Source organism: Rhipicephalus sanguineus, chromosome 1 (assembly GCF_013339695.2).
Source record: "Rhipicephalus sanguineus isolate Rsan-2018 chromosome 1, BIME_Rsan_1.4, whole genome shotgun sequence".
NCBI lineage: Eukaryota > Metazoa > Arthropoda > Arachnida > Ixodida > Ixodidae > Rhipicephalus > Rhipicephalus sanguineus.
In genome coordinates, this window is record NC_051176.1 from 201,035,593 (window position 1) to 201,049,136 (window position 13,544).

At 48.3% G+C, this 13,544-nt stretch overlaps 1 pseudogene; it reads left to right on the forward strand.

The window, feature by feature from the left end:
- The window catches only part of LOC119405375 (alpha-(1,3)-fucosyltransferase C-like), a 28,593-nt pseudogene extending 16,259 nt beyond the window's left edge, over positions 1-12,334 (forward strand).
- The last annotated feature ends 1,210 nt before the right edge of the window (positions 12,335-13,544 follow it).

Sequence of the window (13,544 nt, forward strand, 5' to 3'; positions counted from 1 at the left end):
AATATATATGCAGATCGCGGTGGTGTCTGAGTTATGCGATCGCGGAAATATTGCAAGTGTTTGTCTTTATACTGCAGCCTCTAACTCTAAATGTCAAACAATACTCGGCAGCTACAGCATGCAGCTTGTGTGTATAGTACCCGAGGGCACTGCCGGAGTCGGGGCGTGATGACTAAGGGACGCAAGTTCTATCTGCATGAGTTGAGTAGAACGCCGTTTGCTGGAGTCGCGATGACACGTCGCGGCCTGTAACATAGCGGTATCTGTTACCGCTCCCAGTGGAGACAGTTACAAGACATTCTGCAGACGTTTAAGATAATGTCGCGCGTCAACACGATAGCGCGCCCGCGTCGGCGGCAGTTTCTGAAGGGTAGAATTATCGCAAAGACGTGTTTACGGGTATATCGTCGTCTTTTAATCTTTTTTGTGCATATACCCACGATTCCGTAGGTGACTTTTCAGCGAAGCGTATATCTAGCATAGGTCTACGAACGGGTTCGATCCTTCTTAGGCTGCGCGATTTGGCATTTCGTAATATATTTCCTATAACGTATTAGGAAAGGGACATAGGGCTTGGACAGATGCACGTTATACGAACGCGCTTGGTGACCTTACCTGTTTCTTCAAATGCCTTTGCACCTTTCCTAACGCGATTTTGCAAGTTTACTGCAGTCGGTGCGTCACATTGAAAAATGTCCTACGAAGCAGCACATTATGGCGACGGGAGTTACTACGTGCGTCTGGCTGATCTCCCAGCCTTTCCTCCTCATTTGTATCTCTGCCCGGGAATTGTGCCTGATCCGTCGGCGAATGCGGATGCACATGCCACCGCGCCGAAGTTATGTCTACGTCGTTTGTGGGTGTATAGTGCTTAGCTCGGCGGAACGAAAACGCTTTCCGGTTGAACAGTACACGACATCGCGAATGCGAAGAGCTGTATGCACTTCTGTGAAATCGCTGACGGCCCTTTTGACCCCTGTAATGGCCTCTATAGTGTGCAGACAGCGAACTTTGAACTTGTTTTTTTGTTTTCTTCTGTCTCGCTCTTTTCTGATACTGCGTTTCACGAGAGTACGCTTTCCCATTGCGGCCAGTGAGAGGTAACAGTGGCATCGATAGTTTCGACAGCAGGATACGAGGCTTCTACGTCGCAGATGCTGTACTGGGTAGCCATTTGTTCCGTTTACCACAAGCACGTACATATAATTAATGCGCTGAGATGCAAGATTTCTCGAAATTTTGAAGGCTAGATATTCAGCACGAGAAAAAAATTTTTTTTCGGAAACTGCATGATATATATATAATTATATATATATATAGTATATATATTATATATCTATTATATATATATATATTATATATATATATATCATATATATATATATATATTGTAAAGGCGTTTATTGACGGCTTGATTGACGGCGACGATGCACGACAGTCACGACGAAGCGCAGACTCGCACGAGCACGAGGAGCTCTTCGTCTCCGAGAAGAGACGAAGAGGGCGACCCACTAGAAGGCGCTGAAGAGGACGGCCCATTACAACGTTCCAATGCTTCTCTACAATTACCCCGGGTACGAAAAGGGAGCCGTCCGGCGACCTAGCAGCTGGTCACTATGAGCGGGTCATGGTAGTGCTTGAGGCGCTCCACGTTGACAATGTCGCGCCCTCGACGGCGCATGTCGGAAGATGGGTCGATGGGTTCAATCAGGTAGTTGACCGGGGATGTGCATTCGACGACACGGTAGGGGCCTTCGTATTTGGGTAGCAGTTTCGAAGAGAGGCCAGTTGCAGTGGTAGGGACCGAGAGCCACACGAGTGCTCCCGGTAGGAACGTGGGTGCAGAAGTGTTGGTCTCACCGCGGATGCTTTTCTGCCGCTCTTGGTCCTGCGTAGTAAAGGTCTTCGCAAGCTCGCGACACTCCTCAGCAAGTCTGGCTGTGGCAGAAATAGGCGCACACTCAGATCGGTCCGGCTTGTATGGAAGGATTGTGTCGATTGTGTGCGACGGGTGCCTACCGTACAATAGGAAAAATGGTGAGAAACCAGTGGTGCTTTGAGGGGCGGTATTGTAGGCGTAGGTGACGAAAGGTAGAATGGAATCCCAATTTGTGTGATCGGCGGCGACATACATCGAGAGCATGTCTCCGAGCGTGCGGTTAAAGCGTTCCGTGAGCCCATTTGTCCTGCGGGTGGTAAGCAGTAGTTTTGCGGTGAACAACGTTGCACTCTTTGAGGATGGCTTCGACGACTTCCGACAGGAAGACACGGCCTCGATCGCTGAGCAGCTCCTGGGGTGGACCGTGGCGCAGCATGAACCGGCGGAGCAGAAAGGAGGCTACATCGCGCGCTGTAGCCGCTGGGAGGGCGGCAGTTTTCGGCGTATCGCGTAAGGTGGTCTACAGCGACGATGGCCCAGCGGTTACCAGCCGAAGTCAGAGGGAGTGGCCCATACAATCGATGCCAACGCGCCCAAACGGCCGGTCAGGGCAAGGTAAAGGCTGCAGACCTGCTGGTGACTGGTGCGTTGAAGTTTTGCGGCGCTGACAATCGATACAGGAGCGAACGAACTTCTGCACGTAGCGGTACATGCCTCGCCAAAAGTACCGTTGGCGAATGCGGTGGTATGTTTTCGATACCCCAGAGTGCGCACACTGCGGATCAGCATGGAACGATTCGCATATTTCAGAACGCAGACTGCGGGTATTACCAGTAGCCACTGGCGGCCGTCGGCGTTGTAATTGCGTCGGTGGAGGAGGTCGTCGCGAATGGCGAAATGGTGGGCTTGACGACGCAACGCGCGAGTGGATGGTGTTGCCGAAGGATCAGTGAGCAAGTCTAGCAGTGAAGCGATCCATTGATCCTTGCGCTGTTCGGTAGCGACAGTGTGAACGTCGATGGAACAACGGCATTGTGAGACATTGAGCTGTGGGTATTGTCGTCAGGCAAGGGGGAGCGCGAGAGTGCGTCGGCGTCAGCATGCTGGCGTCCGTTGCGGTACAGCACGCGGATATCGTAGCCCTGTAGGCGAAGTGCCCAGCGGGCGAGGCGGCCCGAGGGATCCTTCAATGATGACAACCAGCAGAGTGCATGGTGGTCGGTGATGACATCAAATGGGCGACCATACAAATAAGGTCGGAACTTTGCAAGGGCCCAGATGATCGCCAGGCATTCCTTTTCGGTGACGGTGTAATTGCTCTCGGCTTTGGTGAGCGTACGACTTGCATATGCCACGACATATTCAGGGAACCCTGGTTTGCGTTGCGCAAGAACAGCTCCGAGGCCTACACCGCTGGCGTCCGTGTGTACCTCCGTTGGGGCCGTAGGGTCGTAGTGGCGTAGTATGGGAGGTGACGTCAACAAACGACGGAGCTTTGCGAACGCGTCGTCGCATTCGGACGACCACGAATGTAGGGGCCCGTTACTTCCAAGGAGCTTCGTCAGCAGCGATATGATGGTGGCAAAGTTGCGTATGAAACGTCGAAAATAGGAGCACAGTCCTACGAAACTGCGGAGTTCTTTGACGGACGTTGGTTTGGGAAATTCGGCCACGGCCCGAAGCTTGGCCGGATCGGGAAGGATTCCGTCCTTGGACACGACGTAGCCTAGGATTGTCAGCTGCCGTGCTGCAAATCGGCACTTCTTCAGGTTCAGTTGGAGGCCGGCGTTGGTCAAACGCGTCAAAACATGCCGCAGACGTTGAAGATGCGTAGAGAAGTCCGGAGCGAAAACGACGACGTCGTCCAGGTAACACAAGCACGTGTGCCATTTCAAGTTGCGCAGAACGGTGTCCATCATGCGCTCGAAGGTCGCCGGAGCACGAGGAGCTCTTCGTCTCCGAGAAGAGACGAAGAGGGCGACCCACTAGAAGGCGCTGAAGAGGACGGCCCATTACAACGTTCCAATGCTTCTCTACAATATATATATATATATATATATATATATATATATATATATATATATATATATATATATATATATATATATATATATATATGCGCGCGCGCACACACACACACACAGGGTTTGTCCGAAAAGTAGTGTCAGTGGTTATAATGTAAAGGGTCTATACCTCACAAAAAGGCTAGGAACGCTTGATATTGGTGGACGGGGAAGTTAGCTTACACACATGCGGTCGCACTGTCGTATGCTATCATCTGGAGAGTGAGGAGACACGTTTCCCTGAAACTCTAAAAGTTCGTAGTGGAAACTTTTCCTATGAATAAAGACCTTTGTTGATAATTGTTAGTCATAACGTCAAGTGTGCCGGTGTCGTAAGGCCTTTTTAGAAGGTTGTAAAGAGGTCAGCGATGAAGCCCGCCCTGGACGGCCGTCAACGACCATCACCGATGACAGCGCGCCGGTCCACACCGCCTTCGTTTTCACCCGCTTCCTTGTCAATTCAAAGGAGCCAAGAGTACCCCAGCTGACCTATACAGTCCTAACATGGCTTCTCCATACTTCCTTTTGTTTCCGCGCTTGAAAACTCCCATGAAGGGACATTATTTCGGAACACTTGACAAAGTCACAAAGAGGCTTGTACCAAGGCTTTATAGGACATTCTGGAGGAGGCCTACCATGACGCCTTCGATGCCTGGAAATATCATTGGAAGCGATTTATCGTCTCAGGAGGAGCGTATTCTGAAGCCCTTAATTGTGTTGTACTGATCTGATCAGTACATATTTTGTTAATCGACTCATTGACATTACTTTTTGGACATACCGTGTGTGTGTGTGTGTGTGTGTGTGTGTGTGTGTGTGTGTGTGTGTGTGTGTGTGTGTGTGTGTGTGTGTGTGTGTGTGTGTGTGTGTGTGTGTGTGTGTGTGTGTGTGTGTGTGTGTGTGTGTGTGTGTTTGTGTTGTCAAGTGGCTTTAACAGAGGGATGGGGCGCCTTATCTTTGTCAGAGGTGCCTTAATTATCATCCTTTGCGTCATGACAAGGCACCTTTGACAATGATAAGCCACCTGTCGAAACGTTGGCCAGCCTGTTTGAGGCACCTATATAATGCCTGCCTAAAGTACAATTTTTATTCCACTCTGCGTGGTATAGGGTGGTATAGGTATTTGTTACGTCAACCGTACTGTCGTTTCTTATTGCGATCTGTTGCGGCAGCTCTAGGTGTTCTATATGCTTTCCTAATAAATAAATTACTTAAATTCTTTCTGGGACGTCTATTGACATTTACTTAGGTGTGTTTTTTTTTCCTGTCACGCTGTTACACAGGCGCTCACACACGCCGGCTTTTCCCTGGATACCTAGCCAAAGAATACCTGCGCATTAATAAAAACGCAGATGGCGAATCGTTCGGAACTTGCGCAAAGAAAAAACATTGCGACGTAGGCCTGTGGCGCTATTTCATCAGAGGGTGGGTGCCATACACAGTGCCATTTTCCGCTGGCGCACACGAGGCGAGAAGACGCCTCAGCGTCCCGCAGTATACAGTGAAGTAGATGTGATGAATAAGATATAAAGGAAAATATTTTTAAGTCGCTTTTGCCGTGCAGCGAAACATCACTCATTATTTAAGAAAATGGCACCGAGATAAAAGCCTGCAAAAATCTTTTCCGCACCTTCTTTCTTGGTGGGTGTTTTTTGGACTCGAAGATTTCGTGACGCGCTGCCGTTAACACCATGGCAGCACTTTTGAAAACTCGTTTCACGGTACATTCAACGTCCCTACGAATGGATCCACCTCGTCGAACATTGCGATCAATTGTTGATCTGCGATTCCTTTGAAGCGGCCGCCCGAATTCCGACCGTGTGATAGTGCAAAATTAATCACTCGGCAAACGCTATTCGATTCACGTTCGAAATTCCAAATGTTCGCAAAACCCTAGTCATAATAAGATACTTGTGCTGAAGAGAGAGGAGGGATATAGAGAAGAAAGAAGCCTAATCGAAACGCAGATGCAGGGCTGTTTGCTGAACATCATAAAACACCACTGAAAAGTCAACACTCTTGGCGTGTTTGCTCGATACAGAGGGCAACCTGATAAAGTGATCGCTTTTGACAACACCCAAAGTACAGCAGTACTATAGGGGGAGCCGTAGTGAGGGGCCGCGGACCAATTTGGACCTCATTGGGTTCTTAAATGCGCCTCAATACGTTTAAATGTGTTTCTCAGTGAACGCATGGAGAAGATCACAATGTAGTTTCCAGTTATCAAAAAAGCATGTGTTGCTTTAGCCTGCCTTCGAGCTTGTTGCCAAGACTTAGGCAACGCAACTTACTGTTTAATCAACCTCAATATTTTTGTATTGCTTTAAACTGACGCGTGGTGCGATAACATGCTTAGCTCCTTAACGTGCACTGCACTCTATATGCATCGCATTTGCGTAGCCAAAGGGGGGGGGGGGTAGAAGTGTTCGACCTCCCCCCCCCCCGCCCGAAAATTTTACATATAATCTGTATATACATGCGCACATACAAACGCGTGCACTAACATACATAAAGGAATGGTAATCAGATCTCCCCGAACCGCCGCCGTAGCTCAATTGGTAAGAGCATCGGGCGCGTTATCTGAAGGTTGCAGGTTCGGTCCCTGCCGGCGGCGAGTTTTCTTTTCGTCCACTTTCTCTTTCTTCACATCTATATGTCACAATTACTGCAATACACTTAAAACACTAGAATTAACGTCCCCTATGCCTCTCAGTAACCTGCGATTCGCTGATGACATTGCATTGATGAGTAACGCGGGAGACCAATTACAGCTCATGATTACTGAACTGGATACGGAAAGTAGAAGAGTTGGTCTGAAAATTAATATGCATAAAACTAAAGTAATGTGGAGCAATCTTGGCAGAGAACAGCGCTTTGCGATAGGTGGCGAGACACTGGAAGTTGTAAAGGAGTACGTCTACTTAGGACAGGTAGTAACCGCGGAGCCTAACCATGAGAGTGAAATAACTAGAAGAATAAGGATGGGATGGGGCTCATTCGGCAAGAATTATCAAATCATGAATGGTAATCTACCACTATCCCTCAAGAGGAAGGTATATAACAGCTGCATCTTACCGGTACTTACCTACGGAGCAGAAACCTGGAGACTTACAAAGAGGGTTCAACTTAAATTGAGGACGACGCAGCGAGCGATGGAAAGGAAAATGATAGGTGTAACCTTAAGAGACAGGAAGAGAACAGAGTGGGTCAGGGAACAAACGGGGGTTAAGGATATCATAGTTGAAATCAAGAAGAAGAAATGGATATGGGCCGGGCACGTAGCACGTCGGCAGGATAACCGGTGGTCATTAAGGGTAACTGACTGGATTCCAAGAGATGGCAAACGCGTGAGGGGGAGACAAAAAATTAGGTGGGTAGATGAGATTAAGAAGTTTGTAGGTATAACGTGGCAGCAGAAAGCACAGGACCGGGTTGATTGGCGGAACATGGGAGAGGCCTTTGCCCTGCAGTGGGCGTAGACAGGCTGATGATAATGATGCCTTCCTTGCCTTCATTATCTTCTGGTTTTCATTAAGGGTGTGTCAAACAAAGAAACGAGCCCTGAAAAATTCCCTTCAGATATATATATATATATATATATATATATATAATACCCCACCTCCTTCTGCTACATGTGGAACGAACATGTCAAGAGCGCACAAACGAAGCACGACATCCAAAGAAGCTGTGAAAATAGTTATACCCCTGGCGTGTTCTATTTAGCGGGTAAACGCCACAGATTTTTTTTTATTGTGCTTAGCCATTTCTGTGACACTTCCACAGCTTTAGTTCAAACGTTCTTTGGTCAAAATTTGGCTGCTTGCACATCATCCGCTGGCCTTGCACCACACGGAATCGTCTCCCATCAGCTTAGTCGACGGCAGCAGCGGTGGACACGAGGGAAACGTCCACGGCCTTGGCTAACTGGCTCACTGGTGTCATGAGAACAGAATACGTGCGTGCGGAATGCTGATCGTTTTTCGCAACAAGAAAGAAAGCAAAAAAGGAAAAGATGTTCTCAGCGTATACAACCGGTTCTTGGGAGGACGACGGGGCAACCACCCGTGAACGCGACAGAACTCCGGACAGTGAACATACTCGCAGGAAAACTGAGGCGAGCCGCATGATTAAATAATAAAAATATAACTCTTCGCATAGCGGTCAAGTTGCTGGACCCCAAAGAGACAATTGCGTAAAATACCGACATCATGGTAACTACCGGGATGGGCACAGCGTATTTATTTTTTGCTTGACAGACGCACATAGTCGCTCATGAAACATACTATACGTGGCGGCGGTTACAATAAACCACCATTTTCTTGCGTCTGTACAAGCTCCACTGCAATTTTGCACCTACCATGCAGACTGTGTTCTAGTACATTCCAGTATATCCATCAAAGGAAGAATATCACAGGAATCTATTCGAGCGTAGCGGGAAGCTATGAAGGGCATCCATACTACAAAATTTTAAACTGCGCGAAGAAGACAGGACGGAAACAGGAACACAGGCGTTCACACCTGTTTTCGTCCTTTCTTCCTTGCTCAGTTTAAAATTTTGCTAGACGGACTAGCTCAACAACATGCCTTCCTCAACCTTCCGGGCTTCCGCAGAATGATTTGCGGCAGATGAATGATTTCCGGGCTACGACTAATTTTTCTGCGAAGCTGCCTTCATGAGAAGGCTCGTTAGGTTCCCTTTAGTTGTACCGAGCGACTATTTTCTCTTTCAGGATGTCCCGGATCTCCATTGCGGATTTCCGCGTGCCTTTTGGTCGTCTGTAATCCAGCCACGTGGAGGCGATGGAATGAGCGACTTTGTATTTTCGAAGGCCGGTCGCGGAGGGTCCATGATTGGAGCAGCTCGTTTGGAGAGCTCTGTTTGGGAAGAGATGACGACTAGGTCGACGGCATGTGAACTTGGAACTTGCGGCAACGTGAGTGGTGTTCAAGCGAAGCATTCGCTGCGCCCCACGCACTGGTTTGTGTATACATTCGGAACCACAATCGTCTAAATATTTTTACGCCGTGGGAACTATAGCGTGTACTTTTTCAAATACACAGTGATTGCCATGGGCTGCTAGCCTACAGTTGTGTGTACATCTTATTAACATCGCGAGAGCGTCGACCGACGTGACGGTCGGTATACGTGTCACGGATCACTTCAGCTACTAAACTAGGAAGTGCAGGCGCATGCGCACTAAGCGCCATCCTGTCCGAGCAACGTCTTCTAGAATATTACATTCAGCCTGACATGGCCCATGCTGCCTATCTGTTTTAAACGCAAGCAGAAGCGCGTACGTTTGCTTTTGACCAAGCGCCGCGCATTTTCCCATGGGCTGCTTTTGACTGTCGTCTGCAATGAGCGGTTGCAGGCGGTAGAACACGCGCGGAATATATATATATATATATATATATATATATATATATATATATATATATATATATATATATATATATATATATATATATCGACACATTATACGTTTGTAGCATTATACGTCCATGATGTGCTTGGTTCACGCGCGACAGTAAGTGAATATAAATATTTCGAAATGACCGCTGTTGTCCCCGCCGAACTTCTCCGGCAAACAATTCCGGTTTGTGCCCCTGGCGGCAAATGTTTAAATATCCCAGCTATTCGATATGCGGCTGTTGAAAAACTTGTTGAGCAATCACGTGTACAGCTTGTAAATGTTTATTTTTCTGGGATTTCAATCGGACCCGGCCCCTGTTACATATAGTTGTCCTGAACCGATGTCGGGTGCATATCGGTTTGTCAGTGCACATTGATGTTGGTTGTATCCGGCTTCCGATTGTGGTGTGCACTCAATTTGGGCACATCGCTACTGATCGGTTGCTGACTTGGACACGAGTACCAATAATTGCAGGAAGCAATAGTGTAATATTAGTTGGAAAGGAAAGCTGAGTATTGTGCTATTGAGTTGACAAGTAAGCCTATTTGCGCAATCTTGTTTTTTGCAGGAGCCAGGGTGCTGCACCTTTGGCTGCTCATCACAATGGCGGCCATCACCAAGAGTGGTTTCCTCATCATCGTGTCCTTGGTCCTGTTCCTCTGCTTGTTCATGGTGGCGCAGAACAGGCAACCCCTATGGCATGTGTTTGACGCCTTCAGGCTGAACGAATGGTCTTACAGCCCTTTCTACTCGTCGAGCGGTGCCAATGGCACGAGCCGTTTACCTCGAATCATGATGTGGACGTCGTTCTATGGTTCGTGGTACGGCTTGCTGAATAATAAAAAGATCGGCGAAGACTTCACTCGAAAATGTGCCGTCAAGTGTTCAATCACCAACGACCGGAGCTTGCTGGCGTCCAGCGACGCCATCGTCTTCCATGTGCGCGATATGGACATGAACGACCTTCCTCCGAGGCGTTCCGAGTCCCAGAAGTGGGTCTTCTGGTCGATGGAGCCGCCGCCGTACTCCGTTTTCGCCGGCTTCAACTACATGCACAATATGTTCAACTGGACCATGTCGTACAGACACGACTTCCGACATCTACGAGCCTTACGGGAAGGTCGTGCCTCGTAATGCCACCACTGTTAGCAAGAAAGACCACCGGTCATTGTGGAAGTCCAAGCAAAAGCAGGCAGTTTGGATGGTCAGTCACTGCAATACCGATAGTAAACGAGAAGAGTTTGTCCAAGAGCTGAAGAAGCACCTCGACGTTGATGTGTACGGCTCCTGCGGGGATCACGTGTGCCCAAGGGCCCGAGGTAGTGCCTGCTACAACGATTTCGAGCGGACTTACTTTTATATGCTTGCCTTTGAGAATTCCATATGCAACGATTATGCCACCGAGAAGTTTTTCTCGGCACTTAAATATGACATGGTACCTGTGGTTTTCGGGGGCGCCAATTATAGCCAAATTGGGCCCGCTCAAGCGTACGTCGATGCGCTCGCTTTCAAATCTCCCAAGCAGCTTGCCGAACACCTTATTGTGCTGTCGAGGAACTACACCGCTTACAGCTCGTATTTTAAGTGGAAAGAGACTCACCAGCTGACAACGTGGGACGTTGACTTTTGTGCGCTTTGTTCCAAGTTGCATAGCCCCCAGTTTCAGAGGACATCGTTGTACAGTGACATGCGTGTGTGGTGGGAACAGCAAGGTCGCTGTCGGACGTGGGTGCTGTGAGAAAGACGGTTCACTGCAACTTCTGAGCTTTGTGGTCGTGTTTCTTCAGAGACCTACCACTGCTACTTAATCAGGGTCATTACTATACTTATGTGTGCAGGGTGATTTTTTTTTTTTTCGGGCCCTGTATGATCGCGAGTGTTCCTACATGTACGGTGCTCCGCGTAGCCGGCAACATGGTGAGTAGAGCACTCGCGAGCATTGGCGGCGTACTGCCGCGGTACTACAGTTCCTAGGCGATAACGTGCCTAGGAGCTTTCAGATTAAGCACAACAGCCCACGGATATATCGCTGATAGCGATGAACACGTGCCGGGACCATATTATTGTGTCCTGCGCGCTGTAATTCCAAGCCATTGCCAGCGTGTTAGTATTGTACGCTCATTGTTTGAGGAATAGCCAGTCTTTCGCCGTGTGACACTGTGCATGTTCATGTGTACACACGGCCGCAAAAACTTCCGGAGTACAAAATCTCGGAAAAATATTGTGCGGAGGATACCGTTTCGTACGAGCACTTTGCTCTCTCAAACTCCTAGTTGAATGGCGAGGTTGCGATGAAATTTAACGCTTTTGCGAATCCTGTGGTCCGGTAACTTTTGCGGTCGTCTGTACGTTCAACTTAGTCCGTCGATGCCTCTTACACAGCCGTTTATTGCACATCTGTTTGGTGTTGCACACTATGCCTTATTGTGGATGTTATATTGTCAGCCACTCAATGGCAGTTAAACGTACCTATATGGACTCTTTGTGTACACACAAATTGCCTTTGGACAGCATTTTGCCATTTTGCGCAGTGTCTTATCGAGTGGCTTGTTGATCGTTGACATGTAACTTATATATCGTTTACTGTGGAAGCGATAGCTGTGTGCTGAGTAGAAAGTTACGCAGTAAGACCAGGCGACTCTGTATTCAAGAACGCGAGGTGTTGTGAACGCTTATTTTTTAGCAAAATGTTGTAGACGGTTCTTGTGGATGCCTTACGCCAACGGTGTATTGCGTTGCTAGTAAACCTAGCGAAATGGCGCTATCTGCTTGTGATATACGAGAGAGGAAAAAAAAAAAAAAAGAGCGATGCTGTTACCTTCGTCCATATTTGCTGGTTGAAAAGGGACCTTGAACCTACAGAACTATTTGGACGTCACGACTGACCGCTCCGCCAGAATTTCTACTGCAAGACAATTTTTCGAAAGCTTTCGATTACCAGCGTCGTCATTGGAGAATAAAATATTTCCTCATCTGCTGCTCTGTTTGCCCTGAATTCGATGTGTGGTCGTGTTGCCCGAACTATAGCTGAAAACGCTGTCCGAGCACACGCTATACGATGAGGAATATTCCTTCAAAATAACGAGGGAGCAATAAGTAGAAAAGCAGCAGACTTGACAGTATTACAGTGTCACGACTCGGGGCCGAAGCACAAGCTCATCCCGAGATGTGGTATAGAGGTTGGCCCTCTGGTGTATTGTTTGCGCCATTCGCCGGTATGAAGGAGTCGAGGGCCTTCTCCAATCAAAGAACAGCAAGCTTTAATAATGTCTTTAAACAAATATAAAGATATCTCCAAAAGAACAGAACAGTTATCTTCAAAAGAAAGGTGAACTAGTTATACATTCCACAATTATTACGAATAAGTGCAGCATGCATGAAAGTTGAAATATGTAGCGGCAATGAGCAATATCGGATGAATGACCAGGCAGCAAGAGCTGAACCAATAATTAGAGTCCGCAGTCCACTAAATTCAAGCTAATGACATACGTAACCGGGCGCAGCAGAGTCCTTCAACACCGGCGCCGTTCATGAGTGACCGTCGAAGCTGGCGAGACGGGTTGGCGGCGGCTCCACGGTGCCTGGGGGTGTTGGGTTTCCGGACGTGTTCATCGCTGCGTCGTGTGCCGGAAGTTGCCCAGCGTGGATCTTTTCTCCGGCGCAGAGCAGACTGTCGAAGTATAGAATCGGGCCGTTTTTATATGCTTCTCAGGGATCGACAACCAATTTTCATGGTACCTATTTTCTTCAGCGCAGCGGAAAGCTCACCGGTCAGAGTGCCTAATCACGGAATGGTAACGTGGAAAACGCCGCGAAACATTTGTAATCAGAATTTTTCCATGTGCGGCGAATATGAAGTCATTATGCACACGAGACAACATATGCTGCAAACAGTGAGCTCGAGAGCGGTTCGTGTTCGAGCGCGGTGAGTTACTGCGCATGCGCGCACTTCGCGCGCATGCGCCCCGGCTCGACATGGTCCACTGGGCCGCGAAGGCAGCACCGCTTCTCACCGTGCAGCTCCTTTTACCTCGTAAGCGGCACAGAATTGAGTGGGGCTAGATAACAATATACCTACTCTAATTTTGAGGACTAATTATGGCACTCATGACAACATCAGACTACGTACGGCAAAGTGATCGACTTCATAATCCAGCTTCAAGGCTCTTCCGCTAGGCTGCTCGACAT